This window comes from Sander lucioperca, chromosome 8, assembly GCF_008315115.2.
Source record: "Sander lucioperca isolate FBNREF2018 chromosome 8, SLUC_FBN_1.2, whole genome shotgun sequence".
NCBI classification, from domain to species: Eukaryota; Metazoa; Chordata; class Actinopteri; order Perciformes; family Percidae; genus Sander; species Sander lucioperca.
Genome location: NC_050180.1, coordinates 2,866,647 through 2,890,433, shown reverse-complemented (window position 1 = coordinate 2,890,433; position 23,787 = coordinate 2,866,647).

The following is a 23,787-nucleotide window of genomic DNA, read 5'->3' as shown; positions in this document are numbered from 1 at the left end:
CGAAATTGACTCAAGATACTTATCCACGTGATAAAGGATTGTCTTGAATGTCCCAAAAATATCATACAAGTTACAGCCTTTTGCCTTTGCACGGCAGTGTAGCTGGAGCCACTGGGTGCCCTTTGTGAAGCGAGAGGAAGTGTGAGAGGAGAGGCTGAGCTGGATTAGCAGTGCTGTAAACACAAACACAGAGGTATCAGATGGATGAGTGGAGAAACTGAATACAAGATGATAAAAGTCGATTTAAAAGACAGACTTAATCCTCTTATCTCATTGGCCAGGATTTCAAGATTCCTATCATGCTCAATGTTTTAAAAGAGTAATTCCTTTTTTTTTCCAACCCTATTTTCCATTCCACGTTTTTTTGTCTAAGTGACTGATGGGAACAACAATCTTTGACACTGGTCCAGTATTAAGTGTGAATTGCAATGTAACCCTATGGGGAAAATATGCATCGTCAATTTGGTCCACTAAAAGTGATTTATTTTGTCACTTAAAGGATTAGATTATTATTCTAAGTGTCTGACAACATTACGGAAATGATCCCTACAGAGATAGACCTTTAAACCCTCTTTGAGACCTTTATATTTAACCTGAAACAGCTCTGAAGTCGCTAACGCTAAACCCACCAGACTCCATTTAAAAAAGCAATACTTTTAACGTGTATAGAGCCAAGATATTTTCACATGTAAATCTGTAAACTATGTGTTTATTTCAACCAAAACTAGAGTTGTGATGTGTTTTGTTTAAAAAAAAGGATCTTTCTGTTTTACAGAAAGGTCAACCTTTCCATAATGTTGTCAGACACTTAGAATATTAATCTGAGCCTGTCAGCGGCAAAACGAGCACTTTTTGTGTGAACGTAAATAGTTCACACAAAAAAAAAAAAACATAATTACATTGTAGCTTGTTTCTCCGCTGCCGACTGCAGCGATCTCGCTTACTACTGGACCAATGTCAAAGATTGTTGTTCCCATCAGTCACTTAGACACAAAAACATAGGAAAATAGGGTTTTTGGTAGTTACCCTTTAATGAGTCAATAAGTCAGATTTTTGCTGCCCTAGAGTGTGAGGTAAAGTAATGTGTGTTAATCGATCTGTATCTATATTGATGGCTGCAGAGGAGGATATTGCCAGGAGTGAGCCATCAGTATTACAATACATTTTAGCAGCCACATCATTACAACAATGACACATACATGTTGTATCTGTCTCTACACAAACCATTAGCAGTGTCCTTTTCGTGAATATGGACAGCGCTGCTTGTACGACTGATTTAGTGAGACACAAATAACACAGACGTGCTTATAACTGTATGTTACTACAGCTTTCACAACTGTTGATGCACGGGGCAGCCATGTTGGATTTTTATCTCAGGGTACTCGGTGGTTGCCCGAGTTCCGAGCTCGGAAACCAGAGGTCAGGGGGGCGTGTTTACGACTTTGACCTCAGAAAATCAGACTTCAGAATAGAAATGGAACACACGATTTACCTTGAGGATAAATGCACCAACAGCTGTGGGGTTTTCTCTGCCCACTACATTCCTTCTGACCTGAAAGCAGTAAAGCACCTTGAAGTCCAAGGTAAATAATCTAAGGTGCTGGAACTTAAACCGCAGGGAATAGAAAGAGAAAAGAGTGACCGAGCACAGCATTACAAGCCTTTGGCTGTGCGTGGAGAAAAACAGAGAGTGAGAGAGAACAATGGGGCAAAGGTTCCCGTTGAAAAGGCTTGCAGGGGAGGAAGAGGCTGGCTGCTCAGGTCAGGTCTCCTCTGTTATCACAACAGCAGCTAAAGCAGCGCTAATGTGGGAAACATAACAGAGATGTGAATGGAATCATAGAGGCAGAGATGGGGACTCGAGTTTGAGACTCGGACTCGAGTCGCACTTAAGTCTCACACACAGTGACTTCAGACTTGACTTGAGACTCGGCCTCAAAAGACTTCAGACTCCTGTGACACACCTCAGAAACAAACAGCAAACACTCATTTAAAGCTACTCCAATATAATTGGCTGATGCAGACATACACAACTCCTGTCAAATTAAATACAACAGTAATATCAGAATCACAATCAGAATGCTTTATTGATCCCCATCAGGGAAATTATTCTGTTACAGTTGCTCACAGTCAAATTAAAGTCACAATAAGAGTAAGAAAAGAGCAAGTCAATAGGTGGGTATTCTATATCCACGACATTCCACTTCCGGGATTGCTCCATTGCCGATGAAAATTCCTCCTGATTTCACTCATTTAGGCCGAATATCAGTTGCCTTGGGCTTTCTTTGTGTTGGCGTTCTAACCTCTGGTGGATTTGTGAGGACTATGGTTCACTGCTCCTCAGATCTCTGCAGGGTAAATCCAGACAGCTAGCTAGACTATCTGTCCAATCTGAGTTTTCTGTTGCACGGCTAAAACTACTTTTGAATGTTCCACCAAAACAAGTTCCTTCCCGAGACTATTTTGCAGAGGTACCGTTGCTCCATCTGGAGCTTAGCCCCGCCCTCGACGATTGTGATTGGTTTAAAGAAATGCCAATAAACCAGAGCATGTTTTTCTCCCATCCAGGAATGCTGTGTGGACTAGCCAGACCCTCCTCTGCAGCTCTGTGGAGGAAGGTCTGGCAGAGCGAGACTAATAATGGAGTAACAATGGAGTCCACACAGAAGTTTATGTCTATATGCACTCAGTAAGCCCATCAAATGTCCCTTCCGTGCGTCTCACTGAGTCCATTCCAGTCAGCCACCTTAAAACATCCCTGCTGTGATTCAAAGAACTCCTCAGACCATCTCCTCACTGTTCTGGCTCTTCTGGTGGTTAGAGGCTGTCACTTAAATGTACAATATGTAATTGTACCCACTGTAGCATTAGCATTATTGCTTGTCAACCAGCACATCATAGCAACGTTAAGCTGTATCTATCGATATTGAAATATATCAATACATAAGGTCTCTGCTGTATTACTGTGTTGCAAAGTGGCATGTAATTAATGACCAAATGATGCTGTGTGGCAGAAAAAAAAAGCTGTATTACGGTTACTGTGTATAACTCTTTCTGAGATATTGTATGATTTCCAATTACTCTCGAACGTATCATCTGGGTTCCCGTGTTTTGACGGAAGTTAGAGGAACCAGAGGGGTCTAGGTTATATGACGCCATTGACAGGCGACTAAATGAGACGTCCCGTGTCATTAAAATAAAATGACAGATTTCTCTGGGTTTGAACATTGTTGGAAACCTTTGGGATAGAGTAACAACTCAACAAAATATATAACATAGGTATAGTCGTTTTTAGACATTTTAATGCAGAAATGTTACATATTGTACCTTTAACCAGGGCCATGTTGAGGTAGATCAGGTTGTGGTCTGACCTGCCCAGAGGGGGGAAGGGAGGAAGAGCTGTATGCCTCCATACATATACCTATACCTCCTATACCTGACCTTTGTTTTAAATGCAGTGAGGCTAAAGGAACATGTAAGCACTGTGTCTGGAAATTAAAAAATTCCTGAGGGAGGTGATCAATAAAACTATGTTCATCTTGTCTGTGACCAGTCCACTTGACCCTGAGATGATTTTGCTGCACCTGTATCCAACCAATCTGAATCTGAAACCCCAAGAATATAAATGTGTTGATTTTGCTATACTGCAGGCAAAAATAGCTCTCATCTGGAAGAAAATGGAGGCACCTACAATTGGTGCTTGGATCAAGAATATGGCGCAATGCATTGAGAGATTAACATTTATATTAAAAAACAAATTAGGGGTGTATGAGAAAAACTGGAATGCATTTGACCAGTTTATTAAAAAAGGAGACATAGGGGAGCTTCTACAGAGGGGAAATGCGGGACAGGATACCTAAAATTCAATAAGTGGTGGACCCCAGAAGGAGAAAGGACTGGGGCATGTCTCGAAAGGGTTACTGCAGAGGTGCAATTCCTGTTCGTTTTTATATTTGTGCCTATCATGGCTTTGCTGGAGGTTAAAGCTTAGATCGGGCCCAAGAAAATCAAGACTGATCCTACCCTAGCCCGTGCACGTTGTGTCCGAGCCTGGCCCGGCCCGGCCCGGCCCAGCCCGACACATTAACTGTAATTATGAGCCAGAGCCCAATTTACACATATTCCCTCCCTCAGCCAAATAGTGTGGGTAACAGATCAAGGCAGTAACACAGTCAAAGCCCTGGAACCATATAGTAGACTTTCTTGTCTCGATCACCTAATTAATACTGTCCTTCGGCACAGTCTGCATGCCGACGCACTGGCCGACAACGCGCCGGATATAGGACAGACCATATCTGCTGCTAAAGGACTCGTGAGATATCTGAAACAATCTGGCCTGGTTGCGCAGTTATGGAAGACAGTGCTACAGATGGGGGAGACACGATTCAGCAGTTTACCTCACACTCAAGTCAATGCAGGACATACACCCAGAGCTACGGGAGAAGCTGGAGAGGCATAGCTTTCTCCCCACCCAATTAGGCTAACAAAGTAATGATTAAAAAAACACAAATGCTTGATCAAGGGCCAGGCCCGGGGATAGTGGCAGGAAATATCGGCGCGACCTGGCCCGCGGGCTCGGGCTCCGGCAGAGAATCTAAACTCTACTGGAGGTGCCATTGTTTCCTATTTCATTCTGTTCATTACATTACATGTAATTTAACTGACGCTTTTATCCAAAGCAACTTCCAATTAAGTGCTTTAAATAAGCCAAACTACAAAGAGACACATACAAGTGCAACTGTAACTTATTTTTATTCATTTTTTTTATCACCCAAGGTGCTGTCGGAAGAGATATACATGTAAAACAGTCATACAATTTGCTTTCAGTTTTTTAGCTTTCAGCTTTTGTTGTGTGCTGGGACAATAAAAACTGTTAAGAAAAGAAGACTTGACTCAGACTTGAGATGCGGGACTCGTGATATCTTTATTTTTAGTAGAACGTCTGATAGCTGAATGTTATTCCCCTCCCTGTGTAACCTGTAACGTACCTATGTAACATGCAACGCGTAACGTATCTGCTTCGTGCAGCCACACGTGAGAGAGGACAACAAACATGTCGACCGCACCGGCGGCTGCTGTGCCCTTCTTTAAAAACAACAAATGGTCTAAATTAGGGAGGCAGTAGCAGAGATTTTAGTCCTAGGAGCAGTTTGTTCTTTCTGCAGCTGGTTTTGTTCTGATACGGTTCAACTTTAAAGCCGATAAAAACCATGGTCCGAGGCTAACTCTTTTTCAGACTTTGTTGACTTTTTATGACAAAATCCAGATGATAACAGAGAGGATTCAATAGCAAAAAGCATGAATAGCCTGCTGCTGGTTAAATATAGCAATGCCTCCATGTTTGACAGGACATTTGTACAGGAAATTGGATGTGAAATAGACAAACCCATGTTGTCAGGTTTGTGCAAAAGTTAGCCATTTCTCAATTGTCAGCCAATGTGAGAAAGCCAAACACTCTAAGACCAATTGACAACAGGCATTATTAGCTGTTATCGAAGGCTGCATCACAGCAGCAAATGTTAATCCCCATAACTAATGCTACTACATGCACTCAAGCTATCATTCACTGCTGCATTAGGCTGTATCGATAACTAAACCCGTGGCCTGATAATAGCCTTGGGAGGAATAATTCATGATCTCAAGAGTAACTTAATGCACACCAGCAACACCCACAAATGAAATGCAAAGCCCGGAGCTTAAAGGCAGCAGAAGATGTGTTGTTATAACCAGGGCACATACCTTTTTAGCCAATAGCTTTTACAGCTCACTCACTAACTGACCTAACAGATGTTTACTCGGCTAAGAAGTTTAAGTATGAGTGTGAAAAGAGACTGCTTGCTTTCAAACACACACTGTAAGAAAAAAATCTGTAGGAAAATGGATAATGTCCTGGCAGAAAAAAAGAAAATTCTGTAGATTTACAGTTCATCCTCTGAACCTTTAACGGAAATTTCCGTTAACCAAAATCCAAATACGGAAAAACAAATGTGAAAAATAATTATAGAAAATTCCTTCATATTAGTACTGTATATTAGCCCGGATTTTTCTATTGCAACTGATGATGATCGAAGGTTGGCAGCCAGCCAGTGAGGGATTGTATCCATGTTGCTGCACTAGCAGCTCTTACTACACTACAGTAGGTGTTCAGACAAAAAACATGGCTGCATTGGGGGGGGGGGGGGGGAATCAGCATTACGTTACAATTGACCAGGAAACCAGTGACAGAGGTAAAGATGCCTGTATTGTCATTTCTAAGCTTTAGGGGTGATGAAATGAATCCTTACATCGATGCATCGCGATGAAGACGTGGACGACTCTTCATCGATGCAGTGACAGACCATAATCAATTACTGCTTACTGTTTTTGCCTTTTGTCTGTTGTCTGCCGTGCAGATACAATGAAAAGGGGAGTTCATACATATCTGAGTGCTTGAATTTGTTGATGAAAACCATGTGCAGCAATATATAATAATACTGAGGAGGTGATGCATCGTGCATTGGCGGAATCGTTGACAGAATAATTATAATCGAATCAAATTGTGGGGGGAGCAACGCTAGTACTCAGCAGTGCCCACTTGCTGTGAAGCAACAGTACTCAGTGCTCAATCAATCAAGTTTTAACAAGTGGTTTGTAAAAATGTCATGGCTAACTGCCTGTTGTGATGCTCAGGCACTGGTCTGCTCTCCTTGTGTCCTTTTCCAAATCAAAGGAACAGACCAAGTCTGGATAAATACTGATGTCGATGACCTAAAGCACCTCTTTGAAAAAAAACAAAAAAAACAAGACCCCACAAAATTCAATGAAATTGGCTATTTTTGGAAAATTAAATATTGCAAATAAACATCTGAAAGAGAGAAAAAAATTATGTTTAGTTTATGCGCATTGATTCATTCATTCATAATCTTAAAACATGTTATTGACAGGAACCAAAAAGGGACAGAGCTAACAGAGTTAGAAACTGTTGAATGAATGTGATGATAATTATTTTACAATTCAATTAACAAATACTCCCTGCATCATCAAGTATCTAAAGTCATTACAACCAGTGTGTGTGTGTGTGTGTGTGTGTGTGTGTGTGTGTGTGTATGTCTCCCTGTCTGTATGTGTGCAGCTTCATGCACAATTGCATCTCCTTCTCTTTGACACTAATCTGTCAGCCACGCAGCAACCACATCATCACTGCAAGAGTGTACAACATTTTTAAAAGAGTGTATTTGTTGAGTGTGTGTGTGTGTGTGTGTGTGTGTGTGGCTGCCGTGTGGATCAGTGTGTATAGACGTGGAAGCAGCTGGAGAAATCTTTCTCATTGATCAACCTCCTAGATTCAGAGAGCAACAGAAGTGTGGTTATACTTGGGACTTGCTCTTTGTCTCTCTCTTTCTGTGGCACCCTCCCTCCCTGATTCCTCCGCTCACTCACCCGTTACCTTTTTAATTTACCTTCTCATGTCTGTCTTTTCCCAAATCTTTCCATTCCCTCTCTGGCATGCTTCCCTTCCAGTTCCCTCTCTGTTTCAGTCTGCCGAGCTTTAACAGAAAAAAAAGCCATGGTTAACCTTAGAGAGGTTGAGGTGGAGTTAGGTGGTGTGTGAAGAGTTAACGGAGGCCGAGACTGAGCATTATCCTAGCTGGGAACTAGAACAGAGGTTCTGATGCAATAGTTAGATTTTTAGCAAGGCACAAAAAGAGTGTGAGGGGGCATTTTAACATGATCAGGCAGATGTTGGAGTGGAACTGAAATCAAAGGGAAGAGGAAGATGCAAGGTGTCAGCCTGTTGAGTATTTTGTTGAATTAATGTTTAATTTCAAGTTTCATACTCAAGCCCAAATAAGTGTGTAATATTATTCAACATCACTTCTCTCAAGATTTCTTGAGATTAATTCTCCTTTCTGAAATCAATGCTATGTTTGAAATCAATGCTTAAGGCCGCGTTCAGACTGCCTGTGTCCGCCGTCCGACGTTCCGGCAAAAACGCAGGTCTTTCAATTCATTATGAATGGGGGTAGTGGGTTTAGGCCGCGGCGGGGGGTTGCCGAAGGAGGGACACTAAAAAAAACACAGTAGGAAAAGTTGAGACCCACTCAACTTTTGGATAAACGCAACCCTACGTCTCGCTGAGTTGGCCAATCACGTAACCAGAGATCAGACTTGTCAGTGTGTTTTGAGCTATTGTATGAGGTGGTGTGAGAGTCCCGTACAGGAAACATGGCTGCCTCTATCGCTGCCTCTATGGCTGCCACAAGAAAGTTTTAAAACACTATTCGGATGAAAAACGAAACACAAGCACTGAACTGCCCGGGAGTTTGTGTAATAGCTGAAATTTTCCATCAACAACAAAGCACTCTATCTTGCACCCGGCGCAGCACAGCGCAAAGCCCGACGCAAGTGTCTTTGCTAGTTTAAGACCGACGCAGTTGTCAATTTTCCATCCATCTTTGCACCCATGGCTGTGCTGGTCTTACAGGGAGGTGTGTTCAGGTGCATTCTGGGTGTATTGTTATCTTGAGGCAGCGGGAAGTGATCGCATCATTGACCAACAAAAACCTGGTCTAAAGTCAATAACGCAGCATTTCATTGTTATTTTAACAGAGCATTAGTAAAATGCTCCTAGGCTCGTGCACAGCGCGTGCACACTATGCTTGTTACACACACAGGGACGCACAGCAGCACACACACATGCAAAAGATTACAAATAAAAATATTACGGTGCAAATCCTCCATCATAATAGCAATGCTCCAAGGTCCAAACGCGCCTGGCTTTTAAAGGGAATGGGAGATGATCTCTGATTGGTTTATTGCATGTTACGCCCAAAACACACCTCTGATTAATGAAGACACTAAGTACAACCCTTTAGAACCATGTGCCCGGCGCACGGACCCTTTTTTCCGCCGTCAAACTAGCAAAAGTGGATTTGGACACGCCCTAAACACACCTGCACCAGGCGCTTCACGCCGTGCGCTTAGATCGTTAAAACAACTCACTCCTCTCTTTTCTTTTTCTCTCCTGTGAAATAAAGCTGCCTTCATGTGCGGTCGGAAACGTCAAAATCTATAAACACTGACGAAAAACAGTAATTGTGAAATATAAAGTCTACTTGTGCTTTGTTGGGGGGTTTCAGAACAAAACAGGATGTCGCACAAATGGGCCGTTTCACTGACACTCCCCTCAGCCTCAACACCCTGCGATAAAATCGCCAGATCACTTTTCTTGGTGTGAATGCTCACTAACAGCTCTCTGTGTAGGGGAACTACATACTGTATGTATCCTGTATGACAGCAGTCAGTTTTTCTAAGTGTAATGGCAACTGCAGTATCACTTCTCACTAAGAGCAGTGTCTGCTGAGGCAGTAAGGACGAAGCAGAAAGGGCTGAATATTGGCAAGAGTGTCGGTTGGCTGGTGTCTCTGTGCATGACCAGGCATGAGTGAGCGAGCTCAGAGGTAGACTGAGAGGATTATTGGCTGGGATGGACCTCCAAAGTCAGGGTCAAAGGTCATGCGGCAGTTACAGGAGGACGGGCAGAGGACGGGCAGAGGACGGAGGAGGACGGTTGTATTATATATGTGTGTGCTTTTGAGCTTGTGTGCAGGCATCTTGGCTGGTATATGGGCCTGTTTTTTATTGGTGCATGCAGGTTATGCTAGAAGAGAAGCGGTTCGTACGTAAATGTTGTCTGACAGCATCGAAAATCAAAAATGTTTTTAGTTGTTCCAAACGGCCACGCCGACGGGTATAGGGCACCGCGAACTGCTGGTCGTTTTGGCGGAAATTACAGTTAAAGGTGCCGTAGGTAGGATTGCGAAGATCCAGGATTTAGCCAAATAATTACTAATTAACTTCTCAATCCCTCCCCCCTTTCCGCTAAAGCCCAAAACGGTCTCCTAAGCCCCTCCCCCCACAAGGGAGAGTGAATGCGTGTGCATGAGTAATTGACATGCAGTTAGACACTCCTGGCCCTGATTGGTGCATCTGAACAGGGAGCGTTTTTTTAATTTTTTATTACCTACTTCATGTAGTTCTACTGGAACATAGGGTCAGTTTCAGCAAATATGACAGAAAGTTAGTTTTATAAGGGTTACCTACTGCACCTTTAAGTTTAGCGACAAAAAGATGATGACAATGACAATTCAGTTTGGGCACCAAAACAACTAGTTAAGTTTAGGAAAAAGATTGTGGTTTGGATTAAAACACTCCCAAGGAACAAGCATTTCCTGGGTATACGTTTATTGTTTTCACCGGGAAGCTAACTCCGCTCCGCGGCTTGAAAGCGCTGCTATTTATGACCCACCCATCCACCTCCTCCCTACACGGTCCATAGCGTTCCTATACAGCGGCCCTCACTGTGGTGCATGCAGCAAAAAAATATGTGGTATATATGCTTACGAATTACAGTGCATTACTTAGCATACATAGCTTTTTGTACAGATGGTTCATGAGAACAGCCTGACCCAGTTCACCCCTGATTCTCCTCACATCACAACACAATGTCACAATGGACACCTAGCAGGCTCAAAATGATAAGACTGATGTGTCATATGTGTATGAGTATGTATGGTTAAACCTCATCACTCTCAAAACTAGCACGGGCTTCATATTTAAGACTTGTCCTAACTTAGCTGCTCTCTCTTGTGTGAATTTAAATCACCATTATGAGGTGCCTTAAAAATTGTATTGTTGTCACTGTATTACTGTAATCTATCTATATACTGTATATAGAGAGAGATATGGATATGTTTTTTCTTATTTTTTGTGTAAAATGTTTCCCTGATGAGCCAGATGGTTTTGTTACACAGAACCATCTGAGAAGCCGTCATTGGAAACTGTTTGGGAAATGGCAGGCACTTAAAAAAAAATACCTGACAGGTGATTGGATGAGCCATCTGTCTATCAAGTCCGCCAACAGTCACGGCCGCCACACACACTTAACCACGCCCGTAGCTACCAGTAGCACCTCGCCGGACGCTGATTGGTTCTGTCCGCTGCTGTTTGGAAACAAACGCATGACTTGAATTACCTTCAAATGGTTTAACCACCTACTGTTTGTACATTTGCATTCTGAACTTATTTTGTATCTTCCTGAATTCTGTAATTGCTGCACTAACACAACTGCCCCATGGAGATCAATAAGGTTTCATCTAATTTATTCGTTCTGGACGTCTACAGGCTTTAGCTTAAACCTTTAAAATAATTTGCTTGTTTATGAGACAAAAATGGAAACATGAACCAGCAGCATAATGTCAGTATGTATGAGCAGTTGTTTCAGTAGTAAGGCAGTGAAGCACTTAACCACAGCACCATTAAAACATCAAGCTTAACCACAGACATAATTTCATTTTCCATCATACCAACCAGTGTGATGCACAATAAGCTCCCAACCAAATTACACCTTTTTATATGGTGATGTCACTTAGCACATATTTACACTCATGTATATTTATGAAAATGTCTTCATATTGCAGACAGCAGAGGCCCTCAGGAAATGTCATTCCACCCTGTGGAGTACTGAAGCAGTGGGTATGACTTTCAATCATTTTCATCATCAGTAAACTGTTATATACTTTCTTTTATGTATATAAGTGTAGGTGTATATATTCACTTTTTTATATACAAAGTTGTATCTGTCAAATGTTAATGTTTACCTTGTTTAGCGTTGTTGTCCTTGTTGTCTGTGTCCTACACGTTACAGACAGATACAGACAACAAAGAACTTCTGTTGGGATTTCACACTATGTATATTTCTGTGTATGTAAATTGAGAGCAACAAAATGCCAGTCAAATTCCCTGTATGTGTTAACACTAACTTTCCCTTTAAAACTGATTCTGATTATTTTGTGCCTGTGTAGTTTATTCCTGAAGTTGGTGCTTTGGGTGCTGTTTGTTTCAGAGTTTGTTTTATACAAACTCTGATGTGTTTACCCGTTTAGGTTCATTTTAGTCTCGCATTGCCAGCTCTATTCTTTTTTATACCATCACAATTGTCTTGTGCGGCGCTAAGCTCCGGACGCAGCAACGGTGGCTCTGCTAAATAGTCTCAGGAAGGAACTTGTTTTGGTGGAGCATTTGCAAAAGAAAACCCCACATACAATATTAAATGAAGTTAACTGTTGACACAACACAGTAACGTGAGCTATTTAAATTAGCTGATACATGGTTCAACCTCATTAGATCTTACCAGTGTATCTCCGTGTGTAGTTCGTCCACAGCAATCCCACCAATCAGTCCCAAAACATCCCAGTTAAAGAGGAAATGCCCTAAACATATTATTTGTAAATCTTTACAATCATGAAAGAACCAAGCAGGTCAGGCTTTATCCCAGAAATGTACTTCCGTTGATCCAGACTAGGTTAATTTAGGCTGTTGGGAGAGCTGTCAGTCAAAGCTGTGGACCAAACAACCCAGCGGTGCAAATACAAACTGGCACAATCATTGGATTTTGCAATGGTAGAGTATGGGAACTCTCAAGAAAACATTCTCCTAAGTAATGTAACTAACCAACCAACTATTTTTGTAACTTTTTATAAACAATCATGCCCCAGCTTCCATCACTTTGTGTACAAACGAGTGCAACACTATGAATAAGAAATAAGTAACTAAAGTATGCACTGTTATCCCCATTCTAACGACTATCCCATCACATCCTGTTCTATGATGACAGGTTTCTCACTGCGCTTTTAAGTCAGTCAGGAGAGACTTTGTTGCAAATATGCAAAGGTTTATTTGTACATATGCATAATATGAAATGTACACCTTAACGAAAGTGTTGAGAACATTGTTTGTGTACAAAGAGTTTACTAAAAAGAAAGGTTTTGAACAACTCACCGTATGTCTTGTTGTTTCTGGCCGCTACCACCTCGGCAGTCAAAACGAGTCCATATCAAAACAAGTAGCCACAGATTTAGTATATCCCTTGTGCACCGGTATAGTTAAGGTGTAGATCTCCTGGTGATACTTGGAGCAAAGTCTCATGTTGTGTCGAGCCTTCTTAGTGTTTTAAAAATAGCTATTTTGAGGCTAGCATAAAAGTGCCCCTAGCACTCCCATTCAAAAGGCCATTTGACCGAAAACGAGAATACGGTCAATCTTAAAAGTGGCGCTTCCGTCCTAATTATGCTTTTAAACGAAAGTTTGACTCGGGTACATTCACAAAAAGACCCTAGGTTGCATTTTGGCGAGAGTTACGCTTTAACTGAAAAGTGAGCGCCTTGAAACAGCTGATCAGTTTTAGGAAGAGAAAGAGGTGGATGAAGTTTAGAAGTCTTCCTGAAAGAATTTACGCTGAGCTTCCTATGTGACATTTTGCAAAAGCCATAAACACGTTTTCCTTTAGACATGGTCAGACGCACTTGCTACGAAGTCATTTTTAATGTTTTAAGCATACCCTGGCTTTAAGGCTGAGTTCCAGATAGAAGTGGCTCTACAGTCAAGCAAAACAAATGATTTTGGTAGGAAAAAAGCTGGAAGTCCTCATCAATGGGTGTATCCAAAGACTTTTGAGGCCTTGAATTCAGTTAATCAAACATCAAGACATTTGAGGACTTTGTTAGGACGTGAAGACAACCTGGCATTCACAAGATGTCTACAACTTGAATTGGAAGGAGGCGATCATATGTTTTCCCCTCATCTTTTAGCATCTGACTGCACCATACATCAGACAAAACTGTAACTTCCCCTCCGTCTTATAGCCGTGACCATCCTTCCTGTGATGCTCTTCCAGAAGTCTGATGGCTCCACATGACGTTATAATCATGTCATCCGAATCGAATCCCCATTTCTTTTCTCTCTTTTTTTTTTTTTTTTTTTAAATGAGCGCTGCGTGACATCGTGAAACACTTAACTGCAGCACTCTACAGGAAAATCCACTTCACCTATCATCAGCTATCTGGACATCAGATTTGTCTCTCTAATCAACATTCAAGGGCCTAATGGACATTCCTTGGTTTCTGCAAGACTATCAAATAAGAGGAGGAGGTTTTAATCTCCCCAATTACTCTGTATCTCCTGGTAATACAATCAACCCGCGCAGGCACGATGGCAAGCCTTCAATGACTGCAAATTAAAAACAAATGCCTGGGAATAGTGAATTGTCTGCTGTTCTGCGCTCTCAGCTCTTTGCTGAAGCGCTGGGGGAGAGAGAGAGAGGCTGAGAGAGGAAGCTGGAGAGTAGGAAAGAGAGAGAGAGAGAGAGAGATAGATTAGAAGAAATCCCTCAGCAAGTCAGATGAGGGAGCCGATAAAACGTTGTTTTTTTTTTTGGAACGGAATTCCACACCACCATGAAATAGGATTTTCTGCCCCGAATCAAGAAAACGCTGCAGCTCCGATCGCCATTTCTCCCTCCTCCTTTCTTTCTCTCTTTCTTTCTTTCCTTTAATCTGATTTGAAGGTTTTAATGGGAATAAGGAAACAATTTGGGGTTGCTGGATCTCGCTCATCTCTCATTGCCTGAACGCTCATAGATGTAACTGTGATCCTGCATTTATGGAAAGTGCTTTCTTAGCTGGCTTCTCCGTCGATGAAACGGTGGTTTTGGATGTGAGGCTGTGAGGCTGTGAGGCAGGCCTCTCCTGGCACTAATGTCAGGCCAAAGCCTGCGCTCTCTTTACACCCCATCTACTGACTCACCTCACACCGGAGCCAGAACCACAGAGGCGGTTAGAAGCTAGGAGTGCAACCTGAATGTGAACTGAGGGTGTAGAAAGATGGAAAGGAGATGAAATTGGTAAGAAAGAGATGAAAAACACACTGGCAGAAAATCAGATTGTAGTTTGAATGCCCGGCTGCTGCTCTCTCTGCCTCTCCAAGTCCCACTTTGCTTTCCTGGAAATCGGATGCTGTCTGTGTGACGCTCTCAGTGCTGCAGCTCGCCTCTGGATTCAGCTGGATCCAGTCTGCAGAGCCAGCAAATAAATCTCGCCATCACATCTCCTTTCTTTCCCTCTTCCTCTCTGACCTTCCATCTCTCCATCTTTACTCTGCTGTCCTTGTAACCTTCTCCTGGCTCTGCTTCCCACTTAGGAACGGCAACATAAACCATGATTATGTGCTGTCGGAGCGTGCTGCAACGCCCGGGAGTAGGGGGATTAGGAGAGAAAAGGAGGTGAAGAGAAACTGAGTTGGTACTGTATGAGAAGAAGAGAAAAACTGGCTGCTAAGATAAAAAAAGAAAAGAAAATGGAGATAAATGCGCTTTAGGACAACAAGACTCAAGTGTACTGTACAGCCATGCTGGTAGCTCTGTGAGGCTGCACAGCGGTGCTTGAGGGGAAATGCTAACTTCAGCATGCTAACTAACTGCTCATAGTGCCACTGCTAAAATTCTAATGCTAAGCGGCTGCAGTCTTTAACATGATCAACATCTTAGCATGCTAACATTTGCCAATTAGCTAGGGTGACCAGACGTCCCGGTTTGACCGGGAAAGTCCCGATTCTCAGTTGTATGTCCCGAGTCCCGACAAAAGCCTGTCGGGACGCTAAAATGTTCCGGTTTACACCAACCACTATGAAATTGTCCCGGTTGTCAGTGATTACATAGCCGACGTGGTCTTATTATAGCCCGACCATTAACTAAACACATGTAGAAAGACTGTGTGTGTATGTGTGTATGTGTGTGTGTGTCAGTCAATTGTAGCGGTCTGCGTCTGCATAATCTCTGCAGCCAGCATTACAATGTTTAGTTGTAAACATTGTCTCAATGCCTGTTCTTATCTGTCTTGGTTTAACCAGTCCCTCCAGGTCCGCTGGAAAGTCAGCGGATGAGCACTGGGTGGAAATGTTCGTGCATTTCAAAAGCAAGGAGATTCCGTTCAAAAATGAAGGTCTCCTTTGTCAGTTCGCCATGTGTCTACCGGGCACAAATGCTCCCACTGAGCGGATCTTTTCGCTCATGAACAACACGTGGACTGACGAAAGGAACCGTATGACCATTCCCACCTTAAAGGCGCTACTCATCACACCGGCCAATTTTGCTGACACCTGTGCGTAATTTCACAGTAGGCTTTCAGCCAACAAATTGATTCTAGAGCAAATTCTATGAAGGTAAATATGGTGCAAAAAGGGAGAGCTTGTAGAATACAATGTGAGAACTTGCAGAACAAAAAATCTGAATTTGTATGTTAAAATTTGCACTTGTAAAAATTTAATTTGCACTTGTAAAAATAAAATTTGCACTTGTAAAAAATATTCACACACATGTGATCTGAATTTGAAGTCATACAAAGAAAAAAAACATGAGCTTGTAAAAAAAATCTGAACTTGTATGTTAAAATTTGCACTTGTAAAAATTTAATTTGCACTTGTAAAAATAAAATTTGCACTTGTAAAAAATATTCACACATGTGATCTGAATTTGAAGTCATACAAAGAAAATTTATCCTCTGAAAAATCTGAACTTGTAAGTTGAAATTTGCACTTGTAGAAAATGTTCACACACCTGTATTCTGAATGTGAAGTTACAGAAAAAATATTCACAAATGTGTAGATTGATATTTACATGAACACAATGACAGCTGCAAACTTATAATGCAACATTTACTCGTATACTTTTTTTTTTACTCTGGTTCATTTTCCATCACAACCACAACTCAGTGATTACAACCTCTCGAATCTGTCACTGCAACTTCACATATGTGCTCTCTCGCATCACAAAGTGGCGAATCTGCGCACCTCGACTTTCACAACACTCTTGACGATACATTTGGTGCAAAACTAATTTGTACCTGTGGACTTAGGCTGTGGAGCTCTGAGCTAACAGAACGGGAACGTCTTCTTATATACAGTCTATGGGAAAATCAGGGTTTCTATCGCCAGATGAGGGACAACTCTGTCCGGCTTATTTATGTAGCATGGAAACTTGGCGGAATAGCATGCTAGCGTTAGCTAACTAGCAGCCAGCCCGCTTCTAAATAAATACCTTTTAATTGTCTAAACATTTTTAACAGTAAAACTAAAACACTGGCGGTGAGCTCCACGGCCTGCAGCCGCAGACGGACCGTCATCAGTGGGGAACAGGTGCCAAGTTTTGCATCCCTGCCGAGAATTGCATCCACTAGGGAAAATAATGATTTTATAAGGCAAAGTACTGTTTAAAAATGAGGGCAACAATAAATCTCTTTGTCATGTTCATCAATAATGATTAGGATTTTAGAAGGTTTAGAGACATCAATGTTTTATCAGACTCTGTAGTAGCATTTCCTTGCTACCTAGATGCAATTTTCGGCAGCAATGAATTCTGCAGAAATTATTGTTTCCGACTGCAGGTTGAGGTCGGCAGCGAAGCTTTCTGGCAAAAGCAGTGTTACTACGCTGGTCGATCCCCACTGATGACGGTCCGTCTGCGGCTGCAGGCCGTGGAGCTCACCGGCAGTGTTTTAGTTTGACTGTTAAAAAGTGTTTAGATAATTAAAAGGTATTTATTTAGAAGCGGGCTGGCTGCTAGTTAGCTAGCTAACGCTAGCATGCTATTCCACCAAGTTTCCATGCTACATAAATAAGCCAGACAGAGTTGTCCCTCATCTGGCGATAGAAACCCTGATTTTCCCGTTCTGTTAGCTCAGAGCTCCACAGCCTAAGTCCACAGGTACAAATTAGTTTTGCACCAAATGTATCGTCAAGAGTGTTGTGAAAGTCGAGGTGCAGATTGGCCACTTTGTGATGCGAGAGAGCACATATGTGAAGTTGCAGTGACAGATTCCAGAGGTTGTAATCACTGAGTTGTGGTTGTGATGGAAAATGAACCAGAGTAAAAAAAAAAGTATACGAGTAAATGTTGCATTATAAGTTTGCAGCTGTCATTGTGTTCATGTAAATATCAATCTACACATTTGTGAATATTTTTTCTGTAACTTCACATTCAGAATACAGGTGTGAGAACATTTTCTACAAGTGCAAATTTCAACTTACAAGTTCAGATTTTTTTTACAAGCTCTCATGTTTTTTTTCTTTGTATGACTTCAAATTCAGATCACATGTGTGTGAATATTTTTTACAAGTGCAAATTACATTTTTACAAGTGCAAATTTTAACATACAAGTTCAGATTTTTTGTTCTGCAAGTTCTCACATTGTATTCTACAAGCTCTCCCTTTTTGCACCATATTTACCTTCATAAAATTCACTCCTGTAACAAATACTGTATACGGAATGAATGTTTTCAATAGGGAAGCTATCTGCTCTATCAAATGAGATTACATTTGTGTGTGTGTGTGTGTGTGTGTGTGTGTGTGTGTGTGTGTGTGTGTGTGTGTGTGTGTGTGTGTGTGTGCGTGTTGTTGGTTAGAATAACACTGGTAACACTTTACGGTAAGGGTACATGAATTATCATGAATTCATGCATTAATTAATTGATGTAGGCCTATGTATTATTATGCATTATGTAATTAATGATTTATGTATTACTGAATCCCTAATATCCCATGAATCATCAGGAATTGACGTGTTCATAGTCTGTCATTCGTGACCTCATACATGAACAACACAGCTAAAGCATTAGGTACGTGGGCAAAACAGTATGAATTATTAAGCATGATCATGATTATTTATTTTTCTGCAAAAAAATGTGGTTATCACTGCACAAATTCTGATTTGAACACAACTTGTGCATAATGATGTAGCCACCTTACCTAATGCTTTAGTTGATGTGTTGTTCATGGATGAGGTCATGAATGAGAGGATATGAACTCATGTCAATTCCTGATGATTCATAAGATATAAAGGAATGAAGTAATGCACAAATCATGAATTAATTCATGCATGAATTCATAATTAATGTAGGCTACCCTTACCGTAAAGTGTTACCATAAGTTTAGTTCAAGCCTGTGGCAGCAGTTCCAAATAATTTGTTTAGTGCCATGCAGTGAAAAATACCTTTTCACAAAGTTTTTCACAAGTTCAGTGGGTGCATTTTCCAAAAGAATGCTTTAATTCTGAAAAATAAAGTTGGTCCCACATGAAACTCACTCAATGTCTTAATATGATTTCTTAGATATGTAGGCTACATACTAAGAAAATTCATGAATATTAACTGAGATACCCCATTATGTTGTGAGCAGTAGGCCTGTGGGTGCTGTTGGCAAAATGATGTCTAATCTGTCAGTGTCTATGTCTGACCTGGGCTGGCACATGTTCACGTTAAAAAGCATGTGCGTGCACGAGCACTACGGTCACGCGAAAAGTGTCCCGGTTTTAGTTCCGGGAAATCTGGTCTCCCTACAATTAGCACCAAACACAAATCGAGCTGAGGCTGATGGGAATTAAATGAGTTTTGCAGGTGTTTGGTCACAAACCAAAGTATTTGACAAATGAATGCCTGTTCAAAATGACTTTACCTGATCAAATATGTAGAAAGTAGTAAGTACGTGAAAACCATGACCTGCTACTGCCACTAGAGTTCTAAACTAAAGTTATGGGATTCATCCTCTGGGCACTTTGGATATCTATACCAAATTTGAAACCTTAACCAGACCGTCACTGACATGCAATTAAGCTGTAGAAAGATATCATTTTAGAAATGTTACTGAATGTGATCTTTGGTTTTGCAGGATTGTCTGGCGACATTAATCGTGATTGTAATATAATCCAGGTTTATGATCAGCACCTTCAGGTGTGTCTCTTACTCCTCTACATCCAGCCACTGTGTCTGTAGTGGAAACGTTCCTCGTCACTGATTGCAGGATGTAGAACAGGGGTCTTCAACATGTTTTAAGCCAAGGACCCCCTAACTGAAAGAGAGATGGAACGGGGTACTACATATGTTGTAGAAACTGAAGTTGCATATTAAACTGGGCCTACAATAACATGTAGGGCGGCCTAAAGCCTTCATACCTTCTTTTACATAGGCTATTAAAATACTAATAATTGTTGGCATGATTTTATAAATCATGTTTTAATGTTAAATTGCTCATGTTATGCTCATTTTCAGGTTCATAATTGTATTTAGAGGTTGTACCAGAATAGGTTTACATGGTTTAATTTTCAAAAAACACCATATTTATGTTGTACTGCTCATTGCTGCAACTCCTCTTTTCACCCTGTGTGTTGAGTTCTCTGTTTTAGCTACAGAGTGAGACATCTCACTGCTGTTCCATCTTTGTTGGGAGTCGCTCATGCTCAGTAAGTACTACTAGCCATACTAACGTGTGTTACAAAGTGACCACGTTTGTCTCTGAAGTAAAGGCTGGACTACAATAGAGCTGTTTGGAGCAGTTTGTGAACAGTGTTTTCTGTTGGAGATGGTAAGTCCCTTTGGGGTGGACTTTGGGCTTTTTCACTTTGTAAACCTATAACATGCACAAAAATATATATAACACAGTAAAGGAAAGGGGAAAAGCCAAAAACCATAATATGAGCACTTTAAAACATGCATGTAGCACATTGAATCCTTAGGATGAACTGTATCTGTGGATGGCTGCCTTAGAGACTGACTACCCTATAGGCCAGTATGCCTATTATCAGTGGGGATTCATATTTTCTAACAATGTGTTGGATTTATGTTAAGACTTTTTCATTTTTGAAAAAAACTTTAAAAATTAACAATATTTTGGAGGCCCCTCTGCTTTGACTCTGAGGACCCCCTAGGGGTCCAGGGCCTCCTGTTGAAGCCCCCTGATGTAAAGGGTTCTGACTCATGTAGATCACCATGTCCACTTCAACATGCAAGGCTATCCAAAGAACGAGGCTGGTAGAAAGTGAAAAAAAGCTTTAGTCCACGGATGTGTTAAAAAAAAAAAAAAGAAGATAAACAATAAGGGTATCCATATACAGTACAGTGGTGGGATATCCAAAAACTGACCTTGTGCTAAAATTGACATTCTTATAAGCAAAAATACAGTCTACAATCAGCGGTCAGAAAAACTGTTGCTCCACATCCTGCTCTGTTGAAGCCTCTCAACAGAGCAACTCAAAATTGTCTAATAGCTGGACAGACTGGTGGACTGTGAGTTTTAATAGGGCAAAAACACACATCAAAGCACATTCTACAACATTACCTGAATTCTAATGTATATTGGACTACATATTTGAAATGTCATAAAACGATTTACTTTTGCAATAAAAAAATAAAATACCCAAAACTATAAACAATACAACATGTGTCATTTCTGTTCTCAGATCTCTCAGCATCTTGAGGATGAACCCAGTTTGGTTTCTGACTGTTTGATTTGGTTACTCAATCAGAACACCTTTCACTTTCAAGTGTGGAGATTATATTGGTAGCCTAGTTATCATCCTATTTTATTTAACTGAATAAATAAATACTATATGACTACTACATAAGTTGAAGATAGTGCACATGGCAGACAATAAATAACCTGGATACATATGAAACTAAGGTTTTTCCACATTTGTCAAACCCATGTATGATGTTTATGAGTGCATACACATATGCAGAATACTCCATAACCCTGATCATGACCTGGAGTGCACATGTAAAGTCACTCTTGAAAACAAAAAGAGAACACAGAACAGACAACAGAATGAGCTGTAATTGAAAAAAAAATAAGAAAAGTTGATAAAAAAAAAAAGAGGGTGGAAAAAGAACTGAAGAAGAGAAGGTGAGAGATAGGGGGAGGTTGGTTGTATATGTGGCGGGGATAATTCCCCGGTAACCGTGGTGACGGTGGCAGAGCTCCAGGTGATGCTAATCACTCCCATCCGTCTTCTTTAGCGCCGCTGCTAAAGCACGTTAGCGAAGGCCTTGGAGCAAATCACACAGAGTACAGGTAGATAAATAAATAAATGCTCGATTTAGAGGATAAATCTTCTTCCTGTTCTCCTGGGTTGAGAGGTGGCAACATGGAAACCACAGCTCCGGCCCGGATTTACAGCTCTGCGTTTGTCATCCTGAGTAGAGCATTACCAGGAAAAAGGACCTGTAGCTGGAAGCTGTGGAAGAAGTCCTTGAGTAAAAAGCCATGAAACAGCAACAGAACAGTGTGATGTATATATACAGATCTACTTACTCCACCTTTATTGAGCTGTGAGCACCTGCAGTATGAACGTAGCACTCGTGTTTCCTCACTGATGCATGGATTAACACAAATGAATGCATCATTTAAAGCTACAGACAGCAAAAGCTGTATCAAACATAAAAAACACCCTTTTTAATAGCCTGAATCACAAAGTGGATTGCACCACTAACTGAGATTTAAATCTACCACACAGTAATGGATTACAAATCAAAACTTCCCCAGATCAGCAGAGAAAAAGCTGGACTCATACACTGATCTTTTCCTTCTCTTATCACTTTGGCTTTCCCTGGTATAAAACACTGACTGGCTAGGTTAGTAGTCACAAGTATGCTTCGTGAAATTGCATTACAGGATTTGTTGAAGGGCTACTCCAGTGACTTTGCATTACACATCCATAAAGTTGGAGCGCCCAAATTTGAAGCAGCAGAGGTGGAGATACCCTCACTTTTATTCCATGGTATGGGTCCAAATACTCTGCTTCCTACATTTCCCATGATGCAACTTGAGAGCGTCTTTCATTCGAGTCCCTCTGCTTGGTAAATGCCAAAGTCTGTCTAAAGGCCTTGACACACCAAGCCGACGGCCGGTGGACTAGTGGTGACTCTCCATACCAGCAGGCGAGGGTAATCTATTTGTCATTCAACAAGGGAAAACGGATACTGTTACAATTCCCACAACAAACAGCGTTTGCTCTAGCAGCGGCAGAACCGAACAGAGCCTACAGTCCCTCTGCTTCACTCCCCGCCGGGAAGACAGCGGACACGGGGAGATGGCTAACCAGACTGTGCCTCTCACGGTCTGTCATCCGTTCTCTCTGCAAAGAAGTCTCCCTACAGTGGGAGCGACCGAATGGCCGGCGGCTGGCTCGTTAGCTAACATTAGCTTACTAATTCACCCACCCAACATGCCTTCATCATACACTGGTTGCAGAAAATTTGCCAAACTAAATTGTCACTCATCTGGCAATAGCAACATGCTTTCCTTCGATTTGACAAGAGCGTGTGAATTAAACATTACGTTGTTACATTTTACTAATTTAGAGGCTGGCTGGCTGGCTGGCTAGTAAGCTAGCATGCTTGCTAGGGGGGCTAATTGTTTAGCTGTGCAGAGAGAGAGGTCTATTGGTCTTTAGCTAGGCTATATTAAATATCACTGTATAGGATAGTAGTTAATATAGTTAATAGTAATTAACGTTAGTTTATTTTGTAATGTGTAAGTTTGTAGAGATCTTTTAAAAGACATGCTATTGTTTGAATTAATGTACCTACACAAGTAGTTATGTGTATCTCGTTTTACGTTTGCTATCTTATGGACATAATGTGCAAAAATAGTTATTCCAATAGTTCGAACCGGTGTGTTTTTAGAAGGAACATTCAAACGTCATTTTTGACCAGTTTTGACAGCTCTTATGTGAATTGCATTGATCAGATGAGATTAAAAATGAAAGGAGCCTTGTGTGTGCCTGTCACAGTCATTTATTTGTTTTCCTCACTCTTGTTTTCAAGCTGAACAGCTAATCAGATGAATTGCCAACACCAATTCAACATGTTGAATTGGCCGAAAAAAGGCTGACGAAGGCCTACGCTTGGCGATGGTGAGGGACATTCCACACAAACTAGGCCAACGGTCGGTTGCAGTCGGCTCAACTAGGTCGACGGTCGGCTTGGTGTGTCAGGGCCTTAAAGCTCATGTTCCCAGTTAGTTACATAAATCATTTCATAATTGTATAGTTTTAATTACAGGGGAAATAGCAATCTCCTTAAAGGAACTGCTCCATTTAAACCCAGTTAAATATAGGTCCTTATAAATAAAGGGCCCACAGGAGC